The sequence below is a fragment of the Notamacropus eugenii genome, chromosome 5 (genome assembly GCF_028372415.1).
Source record: "Notamacropus eugenii isolate mMacEug1 chromosome 5, mMacEug1.pri_v2, whole genome shotgun sequence".
NCBI lineage: Eukaryota > Metazoa > Chordata > Mammalia > Diprotodontia > Macropodidae > Notamacropus > Notamacropus eugenii.
In genome coordinates this window covers 9272645-9298627 of record NC_092876.1, presented here as the reverse complement: position 1 = coordinate 9298627, position 25983 = coordinate 9272645, and the positions used below count along the sequence as shown (strand labels likewise).

The 25983-nt window shown below is 39.2% G+C and overlaps 1 protein-coding gene and 1 pseudogene across 1 annotated transcript in view; both read right to left on the bottom strand.

Annotated features, from left to right (window-relative positions):
• The window catches only part of LOC140503277 (probable small intestine urate exporter), a 147722-nt gene that overhangs the window by 27960 nt on the left and 93779 nt on the right, over positions 1-25983 (bottom strand). The window lies entirely within an intron of this gene.
• On the bottom strand, positions 1499-16479 carry LOC140503152 (sodium-dependent phosphate transport protein 3-like; annotated as a pseudogene).

Here is a 25983-nt window from a genome sequence, read left to right as displayed (position 1 = left end):
TGGACAATTTCTGGCCCTTTGTTAGGTTGAAACAATACAATAATTAATGTTTTCTGAACAACATAGTAAAATAGTTCCCTAAACCCCCTTCTTTTCTGATACAGTCACCAGTCTGATGCAATCCCTTATCCTCTCACACCTAAACTTTCAATAGACTCCTGGTTGATCATCTCATAAATCTCTTCCCACTCCACCAGCTACCAGTCATGCATCAAATTAATCTTCCTAAAATGCAAGTATGACTATGCCATCCCCCTTCTTAATGAGCTTTAGTAGTTCCATATAATTTCCATGCTCAACTACAAAATCCTCTGTTTGGTTTTTATTGTCCTTCATAACCTGGTCCTCCCCTACATTTTTAGTCTTTTTATATCTTGTATCACTTCATTCCTTCTCTCTGCCCACCCATCCTACCTCCTCTGTGATTTGATGACATTGTTTCCTCTGCTGTTCATCACACAAAACACTCCATCTCCTGACCTTGGGCATTTGCTTTGGTTGTCCCACATGGTTTGAATGCTTTCCCTGCTCATCTCTGCTTTTTGTTGTTGTGTAGTCATTTTTCAGTTGTTTTTGTGTCTTTGAGACCTCACTTTGTGTTTCTTGGCAAAGAAAATGAAGTGCTTTGATACTTCCTTCTCCAGCTCATTTTACAGATGAGGAAACTGAGGTAAAGAGGATGAAGTGACTTGCCCAAGGGTCACACAGCTGGCAATTGTCTGAGGCCAGATTTGAACTCAGGAAGTGAGTCTTCTTGACATTGGGTCTGGCACTGTATCCACTGCACCACATAGCTGCTTCTGCCTTTTAGATCTAGCAAAACTTCTACCTTCTATAGGAAAGGTTAAATCCCCCTTAATTTTAGTGTCTTTTGCTTGAGATAAATTTTAATTTATCTCATCAACAGTTTGCTTCTCCATAGTTGTTCACATGTCTCCCTATCAAATGGTAATTGCCTTGAGGGCAAGCGTTATCTTTTGCCTTTCTTTATATTCCAAATATTTAGCACAGAGCCTGGCATATAGTGGGTGCTTCATGAATGTTTGTTGTTTGAGTGACTGTAAGCAAAAAAGGCAAGTCAAGAATGCTTGTAACTTTTTTTAATATTATTTTTAGATCCATCTGGGCTCCAGTAGCCAAATCATTGGACAAAGAATGAAGGAGTCCTGGTTATATTGTTTCAGCCACTAATTTACTGTGTAGTTTTGAAAAGATTACTTTAAATTGCTCTAATTTTCCTCATTGGATTAGAGGTTTGAAAAAATTCCTTCTTGCCTCTTCTAAACCTAATTATTTATGAACTTTTAATGTGGGGTCTTCCTTGATATCATAAGGGATACAGATTTCCAGGAGTAAAACCTTTAAAATTGGAAACAGTTGGATTTGAGATGAAGGTACTTACCATATATGTAGAAAATACTTGGCCAGCCTGGGGATTCACAGAGGAATCCATCCCCAAGGATGGCAATGAAATTTCCCATTGTCACACCTGAGTTCAAGATAGAGATTAAATTCAGAGTTACAGCACTAGAAGTTAAAGTCTCTCTAAACTACTGGAATTAAAGGGAGTGTGAGTAACTCACATTTTCAATCTGCACAAAATTTAAGGTTAAATAAGGAAGGGGGACTGAAAGTAGTGTGTCTCCAACCTTCTAACTTTGTGCATGAATTGGACTACATGGCCATGGGTCCAGCTCTTAAGTTCTTGTATTCCATTTTATTTATGTTTCTATCTTGAAGAATACTTGTTCTGGTTACACCAATATGGAAGTGGGAAAGATAAAGAGGGATAGAAATGTAAAACAATTGTTATAAATGACTTTTTACCAGATGTACCAATGGTATTTAGCTGAGTACGTTCCAGTGGTGGAGCCCATTTTGGCCAAAATGCAGATAGAGCCTTGTAGTTCATCCCCTGAAATCAAGATGATAAGGTATTTGGAACCGTGAAAGAAATTGGGTGTGATCTATCCAACTCACCTATTTTGATGGTGTGTGAGTACCTGAAGCAAGCCTTGTACTATCCTTATGACAAACAAGTAAGGCAGTCCATACTCTGCTGCTAGTGGTATCAAGAGGTTGAGAATTGAGCAGATAAGCATTGAAAAACCAGATATTTTCTTTCCTCCAAGAAATCCAGCAAAATATCCACTTGACAATGTAGTAACAAGTGAGCCATAGAGGGTAGAACTGAAGAGGAGACCCTGGATTTCCAGGCTCCATTCATATACTGGGACCTGCAAAATATGGAAATGACTTTTTAGATGATTACCTTGTAGGTAAGTCAAGAGTTCAGCTGGCATCTGATAGAATGGTTTTGTAATTGGGGTGTGTGTGTGTGTGTGTGTGTGTCTGTGTGATAATCCAGGATCATAGACTGAGAATTCAAAGGTACCTCAAAGATCATCAAGCCATACTTTAATTTTACAGGTGAAGAAATTGAGGTTTGGAAGGGCTAAGTGGCTTGCCCAAGGTCTCACAGCTTAAATCCTATGCCAAGAAGAGTGCCTGGCATACCCATAGCACTTATAAGTCAGCATTTTGCCTCATTTTGCCAGGAACCAGGTCTCCACATTGCTTCCTGCAACCTTTTCACCATGGCCTCTAATATTCCTTCTCTTGCTTTCCAGTTTCATTGAATATGGGGTATCTTCCCTTCAGCAGAATATCAACTCCTTAAGCACTGTACACAGTTACAGTCATATTATGTGATGGCTAACTTTGATCGACTTGAATATTCTCAGCTGTGCAACATTCTAAGAATTCCAAAAGACTCATCATGGAAAATGCTATCCACATCCAGAGAAAGAATTACAGTCTGAATGCAGGTTGAAGTACGCTATTTGCTCTCTCTCTTTTGTTTTCTTTCTTTTTTCTTGTCGTTCATTCCATTGGTTATAATTCTTCCTTGCAACATGACTAATGTGAAAATAGGTTTAATGTGAATGTATTTGTAGAGCCTATATCAAATTGCATGCTGTATCGGGGAGGGGAGGAGGAGGGAGGTGATGAAGGAAGAGAAAATTTGGAGCTTACAAGCTTGTGTAATTGAAAATTGTAAACTAAAACCAAACAAATAATAATAAAAAGAATAACTTCTTGAGGACAGAGAGAGAATTTTTTCCTTACCTTTTTATCCCCAATACTTTGCACAGCACCTGTTACATAATGAGATAAATGGTGCTTGCTCTCTAATCTCCATTGTAATCCCCATCCTTCTACTTCCTGCATGTATAGTTGGGATTAAATGACTTCACCTCTCTGGTTTTTTAGTTTTAAAGTCTGTATTACAGATTTTCATGGAGATTAGCAACCTCTGTGTCCAGGTAGTTCAATCCCCACTTGAAAAAGAATTTCCATACCTGTGCATATGAGGATCCTGCTGCCCTTTTGTGTTTTGTGAAGGCCTCTGAGCAGCAGAACCTCACCCTGCTCTCAGGCATGCTTTCCTTTCTGTCTTTGGAAATATCTGATTCTTTGGGTGATTTTCTTTATTATAAACTGAAGATAGTCTCTCAGAAATTTCCATCCACTCTTTCTAGGTGCAGCCTAACAGAATAAACCCAATCCTCCCTCCTTGTGACATCACTTAAAACTTAAAATATTTGAAGACAGTTATCATGCCATATTCCTCCACCTATGCCCTTCTCTTCTCCAGGCTAAAGACTTCAGTTTCCTTCATCTGATCATCATATTACACGGACTGGAGGCCCTTTAGCCATCTGTGCATCTCACTGTGGATCACTTCAATCAGTCAATCAACAAGTATTTATCAGAAGTGCCAAGCTGTACTGAGCATTGTCATTTCTCAATGATGGGACCCACCAGATTTGAACATGATTCTAGATGAGATGTGACTAGGACAAGGGAAAGCAGAACTCTTACTGTGTCATTCTTGGAAACAAAGACACTCCCTATGAAGTCAAAGATCATGGTAGCTTTTTGCCTATCATATCCTGGGGTTCACCATAATGAACTTACAGTTCACTAAAACACCCAACATTTTTTCAGGAAAATTGTTGCCTATCATGAGCCTTCTGTTGGCCTGTGAAGTTGCATTTTTGAGTCCAAATGGAAGTTATGATGTTTACTTTTTTAAGTTCCATCATGGACTTCTGGGTGAGGTGGCAGAATGAGAATACTTCTTGCTCTCCATTGCCACTTCCAGGTTCCCTTTGAGATGCATGCTACTCATATCTACTTATTAGCTGTTATTTCAAATCCCTACATTGCACTCCTTTCTTGTGTAATGAGTTTGGTACATGGCTTCCAAGCTTTCTCTCCTTCCCAACTTATGCCTTTAGAGTAAGATTTCAACATATATATTGAGTCTCCCTCCTTAATCACTCACTTCCTCAACTGATTCCCACTTCCCATGAGCTACTCCTTCATTCCACCTTAGCTATATACAAAGGTGATGATGCCTATGGTCTTGCATCACCCACAAATGAACCACTTCCATGTTCAAGAATTGTGAAATCCCTTATCTGATCATAATCTATTGACATTTCACTTCACCTTTTGCGCTCACTTACAAAACCCTATGCTTCATCTACACTGTGACCCCTAAATCTTTTGTCCCCTTAACTGTGTACCTGGCCATTTCCCTTGTATTAGCCACTCCCCTGTTTTGACTCCTTGGTGCCAAAATTCAATTCTTCACTGTTTGTTTCCCTTGACTCCCTAACCTCTATCACTTCAGCCATTATGCCCTTCCAAGCCTCACTTTTGAATCACTCATAGTGTTCACTTCTGTTGTTCCTGCACAAGTGCTACTGAACATGGGAAGAGAAAATTACACAATTGTTCCAACGAGGACCTCTACAAATTATTGTTTCACAATCTCAACTGGATCTTCACTGCTACTGGGCAGTCTTATTGTAATTGCCTTATCAACCTACTCTCCCATTTTCCACAGATGATCTCAACCTTTTCTTTCTTCTTCAAACCTCCTATGGTTTCCCCTACCCCTGCCTTGCCATAGAGGTCACTGCTGCATAATTTTCAGAATTAAAATTGAGGCCATTCACTGTGAGTTCCCTCTTTCTTTTTTCTTCATCTCCTATCACTGTGATGCCTTCTACCCTTCCCTCTTTCTTCACTCATCTCACATGATGAAGTGGCCTTACCAAGGCTATGCTTTCCACTTATTTCAATCATCCCATTACATCTATTTCCTCACAACAGATTATCTCCTCTATCACCCCACTCTATTGCTTTTTTTCAGTCTCTTTCCTCTACTGCCTCATTCCCCACTGCCTACAAACATGCTCATGCTTTCTGTATCCTGAAAAACATCCTCACTTTATCCTTGCATCCAAATTAATGATTGACCTATATCTCTTCTGCCCTTTCTAGTTAAACTCCTGGAAAAAGCTCTCTACAGTGGGTGTCTCCACCTTCTCTCCTCCAATTCACTTCTTAATCCCTTATAGTCTGTCTTTTGACCTTATTGTTCCATGAAAACAGTTCTTCCAAAGTTTTTCATGATTCCATATTTTCCAAATTAATAGGCCCATTCTCCTTGACCTCTCTCCAGTCTTTGAACCTGTGAGCACCTCCTACTCACTATTTTCTTCACTCTAGGTTTTTGTACACCACTGTCTCTTGCTTCTCTTCTCACCTATTTGAGTGCTGCTTCTCTGTCTCCTTTTCTGCATCCTTATACAGATTATCCCCTTTAAATCATAAGTGTTCCTTGCAATTCTGACCTAGACCCATTGTCTTCTCTCTTTACTCTGTCTCACTTGGTGATCTCATTGGCTGTGATGGATTTAAATAGCTGATGATTCACACATCACCTTATCATGCCCCAACATCTCTGCTGACCTTCAATATTTCATCTCCAACTCCCTTTGAGACATCTAGAACTGGATGTCCAGTAGAAATCTTAATCTCAACCTGTCCAAAGCCTAACACTATCTTACCATCTTAGGTAACCCCTCCCCACATTCTCTGTTACTGTAGAAGGTAACATCATCCTTCCAGTCCCTTGGGCTTCTGGACTCCTCACTCCCATATCCAAGCTGTTACCAAGGCCTGTTGATTTCACTTTTGAAGTATGTCTAATATATTCCCCCTTCCCTCTTCTGACACTGCACCCATCCTGGTCCAGACCATCATGATTGTTGTTATTGTTCAACTGTGTCTGACTCTTTGTGACCCCATTTGTGGTTTTCTTGGCAGAGATTCTGGGATTGTTAGCCATTTCTCTCTCCAGCTCCTTTTACAGATGAGTAACTGAGGCAAACAGGATTAAGTGATTTACCCAGGGTCACACAAGCAAGCTAGTAAGTGAGGCCAGATTGGATCTCAGGGAAATTCGTCTTTCTGACTCCAAGTCCAGTGCTCTACCCAGTGCCCCACCCAGCTGCCCACAGACACTTATTACTTCACACAATACCTACTGGTGCAGCTACCTACCACAAGTGTGTCCCCAATCCAATCTGTTCTCAATTCATACATCAAAATGATTTCACTAAGTTGAAACACTGTTTTATGGAGAACTCTCATTGGGCAGGTAATCACATGGTGGTCAGAAGAAGGGATACAAGGACACTCTCAAGGTCTTTGGATTTTACTGTGCAACATGGGAGACTCTGACTCTGACCACTCAGCATGTAATGCCCACATCAGAAAGGGTTCTGTCCTCTTTGAGCAAAGCAGAATTGAGACAGCACAAAGTAAACATAGGATGCACAAACTTAGGATGTGCACCCCAAATATTCACACCGTCTATCTGTGTCCAAACTGTCATACCACCTTCCAAGCTTGTATTGGTTTGATCAGCCACAAGTGGACTCTCTGAAATTTCACTTTATCATGGTGATATCATTTTCATCTTCTTTGAAGATGAATGACACAAACCACGCAACCATACTAGGTAGTACTATACCAATGTCTTCCAGGTCTCACAATCTATCCAAAGGCTTCAAAGACTTTGAAAACATTCTTGTATTGCTTCTTCTGATCTCCATGTGAGCACTTGCCTTGTGTGAATTCTCTAGCTCTGTAAGAGATGCTTTGAGTGTCACTTTTAAAGAGATGTACATTTAGCATTCCAACAATGTGGCCAGACTATCTGAGTTGCGCTCTCTGCAGTAGAGTTTGAATGTTTACAGTTCAGCCAAATGCCATTACTTCCTATTTATCCTGTATATAGCTTGCTTGGTGAATATTTGTTTTTCATCTCCCCCATTAGACTGTAATTGACTTGAGAACAGGGAGTGTCTTTTACCTTTTATTTAGACACCCAGTACTTATCATGTAATACGTGCTTAATTAATATTTATTGATCAATTGACCTAGAAACTCTGGATTTTCATATAATACTTTGGGGAGTTTCCTTTTTGGATCTTTGAGGAAGTACCTGGTGAATTCTTTCAGTTTCTACTTTTCACTCTTCCAAGAGATCTGGGCATTTTTCTTTTATGATTACATGAAATAGGATATCTAGGTTCTTTTTCTTTATGGTTTCCAAGGTAGTCTAATAATTTTTAAAATTATCTTCATTTGATTTCTAATTCATTTTTCTTTGTTATGAAATGCATTTCCCCTCCCCCTTCATGTTTTCATGTTTTGATTTTATTTTAATATTTTTAATTGTCTTCTGGAGTCATTATCTCTTGTCTGGTCCATTGTTATTTTCAAGGAGTTTGTTTCTTGAACAAGGTTTTGTGCCTTTTTGTGTGTGTATTTTACAGATGAAGAATCTGAAGCAGTCAGAGGTTAAGTGGTTTGACCAGAATCATGCAGCTAGTAAATGTCTGAGGCAAGCCTTAAACTCAGGCCTTCTTGACTCCTAGCCCAGGGATCTATCCACTATGCTACCTATCTGCTTTTTATATGTGCACACTAGAATGTAAGAGAGAATTCAAACTATACGGCAAGAAATTTCCATTTCAGGAAAGCCTATATAATAAATACTATGCATTGTATTGAGAGCTGTCCATCTTTTGTTTGCTTCCTTGTAAGTTTTCCTTTGTTCTTTGCTGTATACTTTTTACGTTTTTCTTTTTTCCCCATTTCAACAGAAGGCTACAATTGAACAGACATACATAATCACATGCATATAAATATATATGTGCATGTGTGTGCACATATGTCTTTATATATGTATATATAAACATACTCACACACATATATAAACTCATACATACATTTGCATGCACATACATATACTTAGGTATTTATAATTATGTTTATATGTAGACATATGCATTCATATGCATCTATATAAGACCATACTATACTTCTTGTCCTCTGTTTCTGTAAGAGTGGATAACATATTCCTTTATAAGTACAAGTTTTTCCATATTTTTCTAAGTCCACCAAATCATTGTTTCCTAACCATATCAATATTCCAACTTTATTCTGTCTAGTTATTTTAAATAGTTGAAAACAATATTGATTAGTATATGACTGACATATAGCACAGTTCCCTATTTTTCTCTTCTGATTGAATTTATTTTAGTTTTAATTTTGTCTAAGATCATGATTACTATCCTTGTTTTTTCCTAATAAATTCTAATTCTGATTTTTATTTTACGTTTGTGTGTATCTCTTATTTCCTATCTTTCCTCAGTCCTCTACTTTACTTCTACCCATTACCTTGCCCTCCTCTTATGTAACCTACCATCAACCCCAACCCCAAAGATCCCTCCATTATTTTCTCCCCTTCCTATCCCCTTAGCCTTTCATTTCTTTCTGAATTTAGAAAACTTTTATATCCTTCTAGATACATATGCATTGTTAACTCTTTAACATATTCACAATAAGAGTAGTGTTCTGGAACTACCACCCCTCCTCCCCCACCTAATTTGTCTGTGTCAGCTCTTCCTCTCACACCTCATTTGTATAAGATAATTATACTTTTAACCTTTTCCTAGATGGTTTCCTTTTTAGTAGCACATCATACTCAGCTCCACCACAATCTTTCTTTCAAACTACCCAATTACTAATAACAGTCTTAGATAAATGATTTATATTTTCCCATAAAAAAGTAGACAGTCTGTTCTTCTTGAGTGCTTGTAGTCTTTGACAGTCTTTTTTTGATATTTATTTTATATTTCTCTTGGATTCGGTATGTCAAACTTTCTATTGAATTCAGGTGTTTTTACAACAATATTCTGAAAATCTGGCAATTCATTGAATGCCCATCTTCTTTTTTCCATTCGGGATTGTGCTTCACTTTGCTGGGTATTCTGTTTTTGGCCTCAACCCCAGTTATTCTTCTGTTCCATATTTAGTGTTCCAAGATCTGCGGCCTTTTATTGTAGACACTGCTAGGTCACATGTGATTCCAAATGTGGTTCTGCCACATTTGAATTTTTTTTGTTGTTGTTGCTCATAATATTTTGTCCTTGAACATCCAGCTATGATATTTCTGTAGGTTTCCTTGTAGGATCTCTTTCACATGTAATAGGTGGATATTTTGTATTTCTATGTACTTCTCTTGTTCTAACACTTAGAGCACTTATGTTTAACTATTTCTTATATTATTGTATCAAGATTCAGTTTTTGATTGCAGATTTCAGGTAGTATGATTATTGGTATGTTTTCTCTTCTTGATCTGTTCTTCATATCAGTTTTTTTTCTTATGGAATGTTTCACTTTCTCTGTTATTTTTTCATTTTTATGTTTTATTTTCTTATTTCTTGGTCTCATAACTTCCCTGCATTTCCCTTGCCCAATGCTAATTTTCAAGCACTTATTCTTTAAGATTCTGGATGTCCTTTTGTAGTTGGTTGACTTTCTTTTCATAATTCTTTCATTTTTTCTTTTTTCTTGGATTTTTCTTATTTAAAAAAAAATTCCTCAATCTTTGTTATTTTAATTTTTAAAGTATGTTTTAAATTCTTCAGTTAATTATTTTTTGGCAAGTGACCATTTAATATTACTCATTAGGGTAGAAAAGACTTTTTCTTCAATATCTTCCTCTGAGGACGAATGCCAGTCTTCTCTATTCCTGTAGTAACTTTCTTTGGTAGTCCTGTTTTTAGAAGAGAAATTTCTTCAGAAGTCAGCTTGTTCTTGTTTTGGGGAAAGATAGCTTGTTTTACTGGGGGCCACAGATGAGTTATTGCTAGGCACAGTGTTCTTGGACTGGTGAGAAAACAGTCAGGATAGTGTTCTGAAGCTAGGGAGAAATGTGATCTTTAAATTGGGGTCCAAGCACAAGCACTCATGCATCCCATCACAGCTGTTGTTTATTTTTACTGTCCTACTTTGATCCAGAGGCACCCTTCTGTCTTATTTGTGGAGGAAGTCCTGACAGCGGGGAATTTTCTAACCTACTCCATCATCTTCCCAGAATCCTCTGTCATCTTGAGCCCAAATCTTCATTTTTGTAAGTTCTTCCCGTTGCTTCAAATTCTATTTCCTGGGTCCAACCAGAATAAGTTTAACCTCTGTAAAAATGAAAGTATTTCACTCATATACCTGATGACAGCTGTTATGATCACTTGCCTTCTCTTCCCCATGCTAAAAATCCTCAGTTCCTTCAGTTGGTCCACACATGGCACAGTCCCGACTCCTTCATCATTCTAGTTGCACTCCCAGACATTTTCCTCCTTTTCTGTCTTGTCCAAAGTGATGTTTCCTCATTCATACACAATATTCCAGATATGGTCTGAATAGAGCCAAATGCTGCAGCTTCTAACCTCTGTCATCCTCGAAACAATAGCCTTTTTTTGGACCTTTTATAACCTGTCTGTTGTTTCTGAGGGCCCCCCTCTCCTAATGGATATGTGCCTGTAGCATACAGTATTATTCTCTATGGCCTTTCATCTTGTCATCTGCTCTTTCTCTGCATCCTTTCTTCTTCTCCTGATCTCTTTATATGTGCATTCCTGATGAGTTTTTATTAGTTTTCTCTCCCTTGCCCTTTGCTCCATTCTTCTTAGTTATTACTCCGACTTCTATGCAGTTGACTCACAAATAAATAACGGTACACTGTGGAGAAAAGAGCACCAGCTTTGGAGTCAAGGGACCTGGGCTTGGATCCTGGCTTTGTTCCATTAGGCAGATCACTTATACTGTCTGTACTTCCCTTTCCTCACTTACAAAAGGAAGGGGTTAAACCAGATCAGGAATTCTTGACCTTTTCTTGCTTCTTGGACCCCTTTGGCAATCTAGCGATGCCTAGAAACCCCTTCTAAAACACATGTTTTTTGAATGTATACAATAAAATGCGTATGATTGCAAAGGAATTATGCTGTAATACAGTCATTAAAACACTTTAAGAATGCCCCTAAATTCATGTACTTCAGGATAAGAAGTCCTAGGCTAGGTCAACTTTAAAATCTCTTCCAGTTCTGAACCTATGATCATAGGGTTCTGTGAAGAAATGCCTTGTATCTCTTTACATGACCTCCTTGTCCAGCTCTAGTTAGACATTTCCATCTTTTGTTTTGGATGGGGATGCTGATCTACATCTGGCCACTGAACCTGGATGGCTGTAGAGGAGAAAGTGAGGCTGGAGATCTTGCACAGCCCTCCCTCCCTCCAATCCAATTCACATGCAAGTCATTGCATCATCTTTCTGATGTCATGGTCCTCTTGGAGAATGAAGGACAAACAAATGATAACAACAACAACAATAACTTACTGGATGCCCTTTGACCCTGGTAAAGGGGCAATTCAAGATCAATTTTTCCAAAAACGGACCTCATTATTTAAAATCTCCTCACTCCTCTTTATCTTTCCCCTGTTTCTATCAATAGCACAATCATTTCCCTAGTTTCAAACAGTTAGGCATCCTCATAGCTTTGTAGTTGTTTGTGATTTTTTGATCTCCCTTCAGATTTAGTTCCCATTGGGCACCATTTTCTTCCAATTCTCTCACCATATTCCTTACCTCCACTCGCTCCTTCCCGTTTGTACCACCAACATTCTCCTTTAGGCCCTCAGTTCTTTCCAAGGTCTTACAATAGCCTCTTAACTCTTCTCCATGACTCCAGTATTTCTCCTCTCTCCTTCCATTTCATCCAATACATCCCACCCAGGTAATTCTTCCTAATACATAGCCCTGATTATGTCATTCCACCACTCAAAAATATTTAATGGCTTCCCATTCTCATCTGAAGATAGTTAATGTTCTTTAACCTGGCTTTCAGGACTTTCCAAAATCTTGTTCCAAATTATATTTCCTGCCTTATACAACAGGTAGTATTCATATAACTAGCTTAAGGATTGGAAAACACTCTCCAAATATGATCTCACTTGATCCTCACAATACCCCAAGAAGAAGATGCTACTGTTATTCCTATTTTATAGACAAGGGCACTGAGGCAGAAAGAGGTTATTGTGACTTGCCAACAGTCACACCGATAGTGAGACAGTGTCTGAGGCCAGATTTGAATTCAGGTCTTCCTGACTCCATGTCTAGCCTGTACTCTATGTAGTGGCCTGCATTATTCCCTTATGCACTCTCTACTCCAGCCAAATTGAACTATCTGCCATCCCCTGAAAACAGCATACAGTTACTGTACTCCAGATCTCTTTGTCCCCTTGTTGACAATGTCCCCTACACCAATACCTACTCATCTCACTCTCACTCCTGAAGACATTTATAGTTCAACCAAAAAGGCATATCATCCATGAACCTTATCCCTTTTCCAACCAGTGATGATTTTTTTATCTTATCAGATACTGATGCATTTTGAATTCTTACAAATTTATATTATGATTTATCTATTATTTATTGATGTATGTTTAATGTCCCAGATTCAGAGAACTCTAAATTAAAAAGAGATCTCAGTGTCCCTCTAGTCTAACATATGCACATGCATTATCAATCAGATCAAAAGCTGTTAAATGGAAAGGATCTTATCTAATTTATTATCAGTTTAATGTCTACTCCAGTGTGTATCATATGTAGTAGGTGCAATAAATGTCTCCTTTTGAAATGCATGAAGAAAGTTGGAGATGCCATTGACTTACCCCTGTATCTGCAGTGGCAGCAGGATATCCCTCTGAGGAAACATTGGATTCATTTGACTGGCCTGTGTGGTTCACCATGGCAATGATGGCGATGCTCAGACTGGAATATTGTGCGGACATGATTCAATTACAGCAGTGTATGATGATGGCCATGGCATATCTTATTGAACAGAATCCAGAGACCAAGACAAAATTATGTGGCAGTTGTATGAGTAGACTAATTTTCTTTCAAACAAAAAATAGATCACAAAGTCTCTCATAGGATTATTCCTTTTCTATTCAGAATGACACAGTTTTTGTTTGCCATCTGGACGAAACAGTGTTACCGAAAAGAAAAATGAAGTTGGGTAATAGAAGACATATTGATAAAGAAACACAGAAGGTCAGATGAATGGTAGAATCACTGATATAAATAATGAAGTCAGGATAAAACAAGAATAAACTTGGATTTGGACACATTGAATTTGAGGTGCTATTAGGACATTCCAACAGGTGGAAGTGTCCTAAGGTGGAGCTGTCCTATTGACAATTACAGATGTAAGTCTGTTGCCTATGATAAAGGGTAAAGATGAAAATATAGAATTGGGAATCATTTCCATATGGTTAAGTTCAAAGAAGAAAATACATTTGGCAAACAGAAAAATTATAGAAAGAGAGGAGGATGAAGGAAAGAACTTTGTAGAAAATTCGAAATGAGAGGTTAGGAAGAAGTGGATGATTCAACAAAAGAGATGTATAGATATACACTGCAAAACATAAAGTGAATACATGATATTAAGCAAAATGAAATAAACCCAAGTACATTTGGAAGGAGGATACTAACGTTGTGGGGTCCAAGAAGGACTTCATAAAGAAGATGGTGCTTCAGGTGCATGTTAAAGGAAGCAAATGAACCTATAAGGTGGTAGTAAGGATTCAGAGAATTCTAGGAATGTGGGACTGACACTACAAAAGGACACAGGCGGGAGGAGTGTCTTTTATGAAGAACACAAAGAAAACCAATTTAAGTGGATCTTGGATCACTGAATGTGGGAGAGAAAGTCAACTTCCATTTAAGCTTAAGAGATAGGTTGGGACTAGATTATGAAGTACTTTCAGTGCTAAACAGAGGAGTTTATATTTTATCTTAGAGGCAATAACAGGCCAGTGCAATTCAGGGAGAGGGGGACACATGGATTTAAGGAATTTGTATTAAATACGAATGTTTGTATTTAAGGAATATGACCTTGAGATCAATGAGTAGGATGGAGTGGAGTAATGAGAGAAATGAAGTGAGCAGAATGGTTAGGAAGTTCTTGTCCAATACAGGTGATGCAGACATGAATTAAGTTGCTAGTTGTGTGAGGAGGGGGAAAAACAGCCATATGTAGGAAATAGGAAAGTGGAAAAGGTAGAATTTGGCAACTGACTGCATATGTGAAGTGACAGGTTACACTGATGTTACAAGCCTACTAGACGTGAAGGATTGGTAGTTCCTTCAGCAGAAGGAGGGAAGTTTGGAAGAAGAGAGAGGTTTTGGGGAAAGACAATGAATTCTTTTAAGACGTTATCATTTACAATGTTCCTGGAGAATCGAGTTTGAAATGTCCACTAGGCACCTGAGATGTGGGACTGAAGTTCAGAGGAGAGTCTGGGACTGGATTTCATAAGTGACTGTTATTTACCTAGAACTGTACTGATTCTTTGTGATGGATATAGAAGAAACTACTCTAGTTGGGTAAAGTCAACAAACATTTATTGAGTACCTAGTATGTACCAGCATTGTGTTAAGCTCTGAGGATACTAAGAAAGCTAGAAAATTAGTCTCTACTTTTGAGAAGGTGAAAATCTAATGGCGGGGGGGAGGAATATACAAAGAACTATGTGCAAATAGGATAAAGACAGGATCACCTGGAGTGATCTCAGAGGGAAGACACTAAGATTAAGGAGAACCAGAAAGGGCTTCATACAGAAGCTGAGACTAAAAGCTGGAGTTAAAAGCAAACCAGGGAGACCACGAAAGTAGAGATGGAGGAAAGCATGGCAGACATGGGGGTCAGTCAATGAAAATGCTCAGAGATGAGAAATGGACTGTTCTGTTGCAGGAATAGAAATAGAAGTTGTTAATTAACTTCATCATTAATTAACCATGTTCTTAACTTACTACATCAATCAGATCAATTTTCATCACTCCACCTGTCTGAGCACATGATACATGCTCAACCATAGGAGAAGCATAGGAGAAGCATTGGGATGGATATAAAAAAAGTTCTTCATTCATTGATTGGTCAAGTCCCTGCTTGTATAAAGTGCTGAGAAAGACAGGAAAGATAACATATCTTCTTGACACTTAGCTGTGTGAACCTGGATAAATTACTTACCTTCCCTTGGCCTTCCTTCCTTCATCAGTAAAATGGAAATAATTATAGCACCTTGGATTGTTGTGAGGGTTATTGTAAGAATGAAATACGGTAATACTTGTGAAGTGTTTAGCACAGTGCTTGGCTCATACAGGCATTACATAAATGTTACAGTAATTGTCTTATTGTTGATGATGATGATTTCAGTAACCAAGTCTGGGATTTGACAAGTGTGACTATTGATAAGCTAAGGGAGCAAGGAATTTCAGTGGAGGTAGTAATGGAGAGGTAAATTGTTTCACCAAGAGGTTGACATAAGGAAGGGAGAACAGAATAGCCAATGTAAGTGCAACGTCCTGGGAAAGAACTGGGGCCGCAAGTTGTAGAGACCATGGTGAGGAAAAGCAGGATTATGGGTCATAAGGCATCAGGAGAGATAGAATCAACAGCAATATGGCCAGATAACAGAATTTTGGAATTTCTGAACAGAAATACAAAACTTGATGTTGATCTAAGGAATCCCAAAAGCAATTTCTTTGTACTTCTCTTCAGACACTTATGATATTTCATAAACTATATTTTCATGAGTGAGTTAATAAATGGAAGAAACAAGGATTTATCAGTGGCTTATTGTGCTCTCTTCTGTACTGGGACTAAATGCACACAAACAAGACAGTTTTTGCATTGAAGGAACTTGTAACATGGGGAGACAAACTACAGAAATAGCCAGAGAGGAATATTTTGGAGTGAGTGGTCAAGAGAGAATGGTGATTGGAGTAAGGAGGAAGTTGATTGATATGTCCTTCCCAGAAATGGTAGCATCCATTCGACTGCTGTTCTCAGAGGTAGAGTGAGAATGCTGGTGAGAAAGGGTTGGGAGTATGTCCACTACCATGAACCTGACACTGGGCTAGACCAGAAGCTTGCCAGTCAGAATCCAGAATCACAGGGTTGAGACATTCAGTTCTGGATTGAGGCACATCGTGGAAAGGATAGAGATGTCTGAAGAAGGATCTCTGGGCCAATAGTTAATACTCTATTACTGTATCTGCTTATCTATTACTGTCTCTTACTACATCTATTTACCATGCTTTGTTTTATCTATTACAGTTATTTCTTATTTATATTAGCTTTTCTTCACAATTTACTCCTGATCTGCTTTCCTTTCAGTTACTTTACCACCAAGACCTGAGACCATGGCTGAGAGGACATAGCTTTAAGCATTCTCTCTGTTACCCTTCTAACCCACTAGCTTTCTAGTTTAGGAAACCATACTCAAATTCTTACTGCCACTGTTTTCGGGAAGTGTGTTTTTATCTATACCCATGAATTTATAGAACTATCCCCTTTAAAGTTGACAGCTAGGTGGCATAGAGGACAGAATGTTGGACTTGGGAGGTCTGAGTTCCAATCTCTCCTCATATAACTGGGTGACTCCTGGCCAAGTCATTTAACCCCTTTAGCCCTTCATCTCTAGGATGGGGATAAGAAATTTGCAATTTTGGGAGAATCAAATGAGATGACATATATAGCATTAAATAAGTACTAGCTAATACGATGATCACTTCAAAACCAGAATATCCTTGTGATCAGTACTCCTCTTAATAGATTTTCTTTGTCTAATACTATGTAAGTTCCTTGAAGGACAGGACTGACTTTGATATTGGATCTTTATCCTTGCCACTTAACTCAGTCCTTGGAACATAGTAAGCACTTAATGAATATGATTTCATTTATTCATCCATTCAATTGTAAAATTCCATGAAAAAAGGTAATGTTTCATATTCATCTCTGCATCTTCCATAATGCCTCACCCAGTTCTTTGTATCCAGTAGATAATCAATAAATTTGTAGGATTGAACTGAATTGAATTTGAGAGCTCTTCAGGCAGGCATGCTTGAGTGGGGAGGATGGCACTTGGTGGCACTGTTATGACCTTACTTTTCACTTGCTGCTGTGGCTGCTCCTTCCCTTCCTCTTCCTGTGGATTGGTGCTCTCCATCTTCCCAGAGTTGGCACCTTCCAAAGAACCCGTAAGGATGGTCTTTTCTCAGGGGATGACTTTCAGTTCTTGAAAAAACAATGTCCACAGCAGTTTGCAATTCTGAAATACAATGATCTCATTACTCAGGTGTCTGAGTACTTTTCTCTAGATCACCATTAGTGTCTAAAATCACAAAGAATACCGGGCTTTTGAAATTCATATTTTCAACTTTTAAGATGAATTTTGATAATCATGTGAATTAAAATCAACTCTGTGATGTTTACTATTCTCTACACATTGTAATATGTATGAATGTCATTCCAGAGGCCATTTGGTTTAGCTTGGGCATTTTCTTTTAACTGCTATAAACTGATATTTCAAAATGTTCAAATGGTCAGGGAACAATAATTACTTAAGTACCTATGTACTGAGTTTCAGGCACTGGGTTTACAAAGAAAAGCCAACTCCAGAAGAAAGAAATAAATGAAACAGCCCTGTCAGTCCCTGCTTTGAAGGAACTCACTATCTAATGGGAAAGACAATAGTATATACGTGGAGTTTATATAGGATCAGTTGGAGAGAACACAGGAAAAGCGCTGGAATTGTGAAAGATGAGATTTTCCTTGGGACTAGAAGGAAGTCAGAAAGCCTAGTGTGTTGAGACAGGAAGAGAAAGCATTAGAGACATCAGGGACGGCCAGGACAAGTACTTGGACGTGGAAGATTACAGTATTGTGCCCAAGGAGTAGCACAGAGACCCCCATCAGTGCCCATTCTTTGCTTATTGCCTTGTGACTTAGGAAGCTTTTCCTGTTGCTAGGATAATTAGCCAAGAAAGAGGCTAGCAATTATGCTTTTGACATACGTTAAACAAGGTATTTATGCAGCTGTGCATAAATACTTATTATCATTAGCCCAAAGGTTACACCATGCTAGATTTGGAGTGTGAACTAAAAGGAGCTGCCTTCCTCACTAACATTCACCTCTTATCAGTTTCAGTCTCAATGCATTTATTTAAATTTAGCTCCATTTAGAGGGGCAGTGCACTAGAGTGGGAAAGGGCATTGGATCTACAGTGAGAGGACCTTGGATTGGTTCTGTATTAGCTGTGTGACCTTGGAGGAGTCACCTCTGTTGTCTGACTCTCACCTTCCTTCTTGGTAAAATGAAACAGTTGAACCATATTATCTTCTGAAACTTCTAGGGTTAAAATCTATGGTACCAGGCAATCAAGAGACAAGTGGACTTTGCTGATATTGTACCTGACTGGCCACCAATATCTCTAAGAGCCTTTGGGAGTTTTTCATCCTAAGTGCTTGTACATAGTTTCCCATCAGCTTTGGGTTTCTCTTTGGTATGGCCTGCTTTGATCAGGCTATTAGGTCATTAAGTTTTTCTTGTTCAGTTGCTTCTGTCATGTTTAATTCTTCATAACTCAATTTGGGGTTTTCTTGGCAAAGATACCGGATTGGTTTTTCATCTTCTTCTCTAGATTATTTTAAAGATGAAGAAACTGAGGCAAACAGGGTGAAGTGACTTGCCCAGGGTCACACCACATCTGACCTCAGAACTAAAGTGAGGAAGGTGAGTGTTGCTGACTTTGTGCTGACGTTATCTACTGTACTACCTAAATGTTCCACGTAATGAAACAGAGAGTCTTATTTTTGGACTTTGGTATATGATGGGTCAGATTGTATATCTCTGCTTTATTTCTCTTGTTTTCTGGTATCACGAGAATCTTCATTATATAACAACTTGATAGTGTTTAGTTCTTGAGTCTTTTCAATGTTACACTTCCCGTTCCAATCTCAGTTGTCCATTTTCAGTTTCCCTTTCCAGGTAGAATTTTAAAATTCCTACCTGTGGAACTACTATTTTAAAAAACAGCAAGATTTACATATTAAACATGTCATTTGTTTCCCTTGTGGGACCTCTAAGAGGTGCCCAGATCACCCGCTGGTTATATCTTATACTAATGATTCCAGCAGCTTTCAATAAGCAGACATGGATACAAATATTTTACTTTAAAATAGAGAATCATGCCTTTTAAAAGAGAGTACATTAGATAGAGACTAGAACATACCAGGGCTTCTGTGGGAGGGATTCCCTCCCTAGGTATTGCAAATTTTGCTCCATCATTTCCAGTACAAAAGTCATTCTCTTTCAGCAGAGAAAACAGACAGGAAAAGAACTTTGAGCAGCTTTGCTGGCTCTCTCTTGTCATTACTTATCCCGTCATGCAGGTGGAGGCTTTGCATGTTCTATGGCCTCCTTTTTCTCCTAACATTGGTACTCAGTCCCTTTTGGTTCTCCAGCTCCCCTCACCAGCGTCAGCTCTTTTTAATGTTAGTTCACCCCAACCATCCCTTCTTCCTGGCCAGTAGAAGTCAGATGTAGTGTTGAATCTCTTTTGGGCATTGGTTCTTCTAACTTTAAAATGTAGGAACCTAAAATTTAATTTAGTTAGAGGCAGCTGATGGCACAGTAGATTGAGCACTGGCTTGGAGTCACAAGATCAGGGTTGAAATTGGGTCTTAGAGCCAAGATGGTGGAGTAGAAAGACGCACATACACATACCTCCAAATCCACAATCCATAGAACATCAGCAAAGAAGTAACTCACGGTGAGTTCTGCACCCAGAGGCCACGGAGCATTGGGGCGAGGGAGATTTCTGTTTCGGAGAGACCTGCAAACCTCTCGCGGAGGCTCCTTCACGCACTGGGCGCCGGGACTGGGAGCTGGGACTGGGAGCTGAGTGAAGCCCTGCCGCGGCCTCAGCACCAAGAGGAAGAGATCCGAGCAGGCTTTGGGGACGGGATCTCCAGCAGCCACGCAGGTCCCTCCACCCAGAGAGGGACCTGCAAACTTCTCGCAAAAGGTCCGTCACACTGCAGACGCGGAGCCCAGCCCAGACCTGCCACGGCCGCGGCACCGAGAGGAACACATCCGAGCAGGCTTCAGGGACGGGATCTCCAGCAGCCGCACAAGTCCCTCCACCCACAGGTGATGGGGGTCGGTGAGAGAGTCTCTTTGCGGGTCAAGGGGGGAGTAGGGTGCCCCCATGGCTCAGGCCCCCTCCGGAGGCAGAAGCTGAGAGGCGGTGGCAGACCCAAGCAGGCAGGAGCCTGGATCCATTGTTGAAGGTCTCTGCATAAACTCCCTGAGGGAACTGAGCCTGAGAGGTGGCCTTGCCCCAACCTCAGCACCTGAACTTAATCTCACACTGAATAGCAGCCCTGCCCCCGCCCAAAGCCCTGAGGCTGGAAGCAGCATTTGAATCTCAGACCCCAAACGCTGGCTGGGAGGATCAGGAGGTGAGGTGGGTGTGAGGAGAATATTCAGAGGTCAAGTCACTGGCTGGGAAAATGCCCAGAAAAGGGAAAAGAAATAAGACTATAGAAGGTTATTTTTTTGGTGAACAGGCATTTCCTCCCTTCCTTTCTGATGAGGAAGAACAATGCTTACCATCAGGCAAAGACACAGAAGTCAAGGCTTTTGTGTCCCAGCCCACCCAATGGGCTCAGGCCATGGAAGAGCTCAAAAAGAATTTTGAAAATCAAGTTAGAGAGGTGGAGGAAAAGCTGGGAAGAGAAATGAGAGACATGAAGTCAAAGCATGAACAGCAGATCAGCTCCCTGCTAAAGGAGACCCAAAAAAAAAAGGTTGAAGAAAATAACACCTTGAAAAATAGGCTAACTCAATTGGCAAAAGAGGTTCAAAAAGCCAATGAGGAGAAGAATGCTTTCAAAAGCAGAATTAGCCAAATGGAAAAGGAGATTCAAAGCTCACTGAAGAAAATACTTCTTTCAAAATTAGAATGGCACAGATGGAGGCTAAGGACTTTATGAGAAAGCAAGAAATCACAGAACAAAACCAGAAGAATGGAAAAATGGAAGATAATGGGAAATATCTCATTGGAAAAACAACTGACCTGGAAAATAGATCCAGGAGAGACAATTTAAAAATTATGGGACTACCTGAAAGCCATGATCAAAAGAAGAGCCTAGACATCATCTTTCATGAAATTATCAAGGAAAACTGCCCTGAGATTCTAGAACCAGAGGGCAAAATAAATATTCAAGGAATCCACAGAACACCACCTGAAAGAGATCCAAAAAGAGAAACTCCTAGGAACATTGTGGCCAAATTCCAGAGTTCCCAGGTCAAGGAGAAAATATTGCAAGCAGCTAGAAAGAAACAATTCAAGTATTGTGGAAATACAATCAGGATAACACAATTTCTAGCAGCCTCTACATTAAGGGATCAAAGGGCATGGAATAGGATATTCCAGAAGTCAAAGGAACTAAGACTAAAACCAAGAATCACCTATCCAGCAAAACTGAGTATAATACTTCAGGGGAAAAATTGGTCTTTCAATGAAATAGAGGATTTTCAAGCATTCTTGATGAAAAGACCAGAGCTGAAAAGAAAATTTGACTTTCAAACACAAGAATGAAGAGAACCAGGAAAAGGTGAACAGCAAAGAGAAGTCGTAAGGGACTTACTAAAGTTGAACTATTTACATTCCTACATGGAAAGACAATATTTGTAACTCTTGAAACATTTCAGTATCTGGGTACTTGGTGGGATTACACACACACACATGCACACACGCACACATACATAGAGACAGAGTGCAGAGAGTGAATTAAAAAGGATGGGATCATATCTTAAAAAAAATGATATCAAGCAGTGAGAGAGAAATATATTGGGAGGAGAAAGGGAGAATTTGAATGGGGCAAATTATCTCTCATAAAAGAGGCAAGCAAAAGACCCATTAGTGGAGGGATAAAGAGGGGAGGTGAGAGAAAAACATGAAGTCTACTCTCATCACATTCCACTAAAGGAATGAATAAAATGCACATTCATTTTGGTATGAAAACCTATCTTACAATACAGGAAAGTGGGGGTAAGGGGATAAGCAGGGTGGGGGGGATGATAGAAGGGAGGGCATGGGGAGGAGAGTGCAATTTGAGGTCGACACTCATGGGGAGGGATAGGATCAAAAGAGAATAGAAGTAATGGGGGACAGGATAGGATGGAGGGAAATATAGTTAGTCTTATACAACACAACTATTATGGAAGTCATTTGCAAAACTACACAGATTTGGCCTATATTGAATTGCTTGCCTTCCAAAGGGAAGGGGTGGAGAGGGAGGGAGGTAAAGAAGTTGGAACTCAAAGTGTTAGGATCAACTGTCGAGTAATGTTCTCGCCACTAGGAAATAAGAAATACAGGTAAAGGGGTATAGAAAGCTATCTGGCCCTACAGGACAAAAGAGAAGATGGACACAAGGGCAGAGAGGGATGATAGAAGAGAGAGGAGATTGGTCATAGGGGCAATTAGAATGCTTGGTGTTTGGGGGGGGAGGGGATAAAAGGGCAGAAAATTTGTAACCCAATATTTTGTGAAAATGAATGTTAAAGGTTAAATCAATAAACTAAAAAAAAAACAAGAAATTGGGTCTTAGGCACTTACTAGCTGTGTGACCCTGGGCAAGTCACTTAAGCCTATTTGTCTCACTTAGCCTCAGTCATTTCAATTCAGTTTCCTCATCTGCCAAATGAGCTAGAAAAGGAAAAGGTTAAACCACTCCAGTATCTTTGGCAAGAAATCCCAAATGCGTTCAAAAAGTCAGACAGGACAGAAAATGAATGAACCAGAGAATGAGGATAGTAATAGCACTTACCTTGAAGGGTTATGATGAGTCTCAAATGAGATGATATCTGTAAAAAGCGCTTAGCACAGTGTCTGCATATGTAAATGCTTTCTTTCCTGCCCCCCCTTCCCTCCTTCTGTCGGCATCTGTCCCCCGTCACTCTTCCTTCCTCCTCCTTCCTCCTCCTCCCTTCCTATATTGCCCATAGTCCTACTTAATAAATATCCAATTCAGAATGTGAACCCAGATTCCTGGGTTCAAATAGGATTATATTTCTAAAGCTCTTCAAGATACTATAGAAGTATGGAAAATCTAATTAATCATAATTATTATCATCATTTTCACTAGTTATTCAACTTGAAGCACACTCATCTTCCCCATACAGCATTTTGGTTGTCTGGCATCCTACATCCCCATGAGGCTATTTCTCCCAAATTTCTCCTGGCAATCAAAAAGATATTTCTTCAGGTGCTTAATTCAATGTCAAAATGATTAAAGTAATTCATCCCAGGAGACAATGGCATTTCAAAACTAGATCTTAACATTGAAAAGTAATCTTGCAGTTTGATGATATGTCCTGGAAATGCTTCTAAGCTAGAGGTCATTGTGGTTTATAAACTGCACTGACCTCCATGACAATAATTATTCACTCCCTCTCTTATTTTGCCCCTTTACTGTTTTTGAGGGTGTAAAATATAAGGAATTAGTGAGACAGCTGTGTTAGTATTATCCTCTCACTTTGGAATAGAGTCCTTTACAGGGAGGTTTAGGAAATTAGGTATTGTTCAGAGAAAGAGGAAGGGGGAAAGCCCCATTAGTCCAAAATGGACATTTTAATCAGAAAATTTAAGGGCAAACCGGAGGAAGAACCAAATGCTCCTTTTCTCACTGAGATGCTCTCACCACTTTACAGGATTTAGATGGCCAACACCTTTCGTCATGGGAACTCTTGTTTCGTTTGAGATACTTGGACTTCACTCTTTCTAGATTAGAGTTCATTATACTTTTTAGTTTAATTTTTAACTCCCCTTTTATTATCTCAAGAAACAGCTTGATGGTTAACTGGATAGAGATGATTGGAATTAGGATGAGTGCTCTCAAAGGCTTCCCTCCTTTTTACATAGACCAAAAACTAAACATTTATCAAATGTGTTAAGTACTTACAACATGCCAGGCATTATGCCAAACAGTGGGGCTACAAATACAAGTATGGCATGTGTGTGTGTGTGTGTGTGTGTGTGTGTGTGTGTGCTTCGTTGGTTTCCTCTATCCATACAGTTACCCTGTTTTTTAATGTATTTTTCTTCTCCCACAGCTTATTTTGTGAAATAGTAACTTTCCTTTTCTCCTTCTTTCTTTCTTCCCCAGGAGGTTCTTTTCCCTCTTCTGTCCCCAAGGCCCTAAAGACAGGACATAATCACCCTGACTTTCTGTCTAATTTAACTCCTTCTGTAATCATTGAATATATTAGGATCCTGGAAGAGAATTAATTTCTTCTGCGCTACCATGATATAAACACTTTATCATTGTGTGCCCACTTCCAAAGTTCAGATTTATTTTCTTTTACAGTTTTCTCTTGATGCCTTTGTTTGCATTTTAATAATTTTAATTTATTAAAAATTTAATTATTTTATTATTTAATTTATTTTTTTTTATTCATCAGCAATGCTTGAAAGCCAACTACTTTATTGAAGCTGCACTTTTCCTTCATTGGAAAATTATACCGCTTCACAGAGTAAGTCATTGGTTGTAAGCTTTTATCCATTGCATTTGGAATTTAATATTCCAAGGTGTCTGAAAACTGCCATGTCTTATTATATATTGACTAAGCTTCCTACCTAAATTCTATATGACCATTTACAATATTTTTTTGAGCAAGAAGTTTGGGATTTTGACGATGGAATTCCTGGAAGTTTTCACTTTTCCTTTCTCAGGAGGTGGCCAATGGATTATTTCTATTTACTTTTGGCCCTCTGGTTTTAATTGATCTGACTGGATTTCATTTATCAATTCTTGAAACAGGGATCCAAGATTTAAAAAAGAATTTTTGTTTGTAATTTTTAGGTTATCTGATGATCCTGAGTCTTGTCTTCTAGGTTAGGTTTGCTTGTAAGATTTTTAAAAATTATATATTGTTCTAAGATTGTACCTGGTGGTCTTGAGACTACCACGATAGTTTTCCTTTAAGGTAGGCTGTAGTTTCTAGAATCTATGCTTGGAAGCCATTCTGACAATGTCCCCTTAAGGGAGGCTGTAAGCTTATAGAATTCATTCATGGTACAACACAGTAACATTTTTTGAAAGTTCATACAGCTACATTCTTCAAGTAATATTTTGTTTGCCACCAGCTTGCTTTTTCTCCCTGATATGCAAACCCCCCAATAATATTTTGTCCCATCCTCTGATATACAATTTGGTCAACTCCAGGGAAGTCATTCAAAGTCATAATGCAAGAACCCCACTCTTAGAAGGATACTTTGGAGAATATCATCCCCGGCAGCAGGAGCAAGCCTTCCTGCTCAAATATCCCCTTTCTTTAAAATAGACCTGTGTCTCTGTGTTCATTATGTCAGCACTACCCTTAATGACCTATACTCTATGTCAGTGTGACTGAGTTGTATGTCTGATCCCGTTCTCCTCTCCCTTTCTGCTTTTCTGTCTTCCCCATTGTTTGCAATAAAATTTTGCATTGAAATGACTCCCATTGTTTTACATGTTATTCTGATCACTTGTACCCCTGAAGGGTTGTTTTCCCCTTCATCCCTGGCTGAACCATTGGTCTTTCCTTAGACATCAGTTGGATACCTGGACAAAAATTTAACCTTTTGACGGCCACACTTACAGGGGGCAGAAGACCCTGTGAACCTAGTTGTAGAAAGCAAAGGTCAATAGGGGAACCCTACATCCTCCAAGGATGGACTTCCTTATGTTAGAGGACTGTTAAAAAACAACTGGGGCAGCCAGCAGTGTGCTGGGACAATGAGTATAATGCAGGCCATCCATTTGATCAAACAATCCTCAGTAGACTAATGTCATTGGGGGAAATTATACAGGAAAC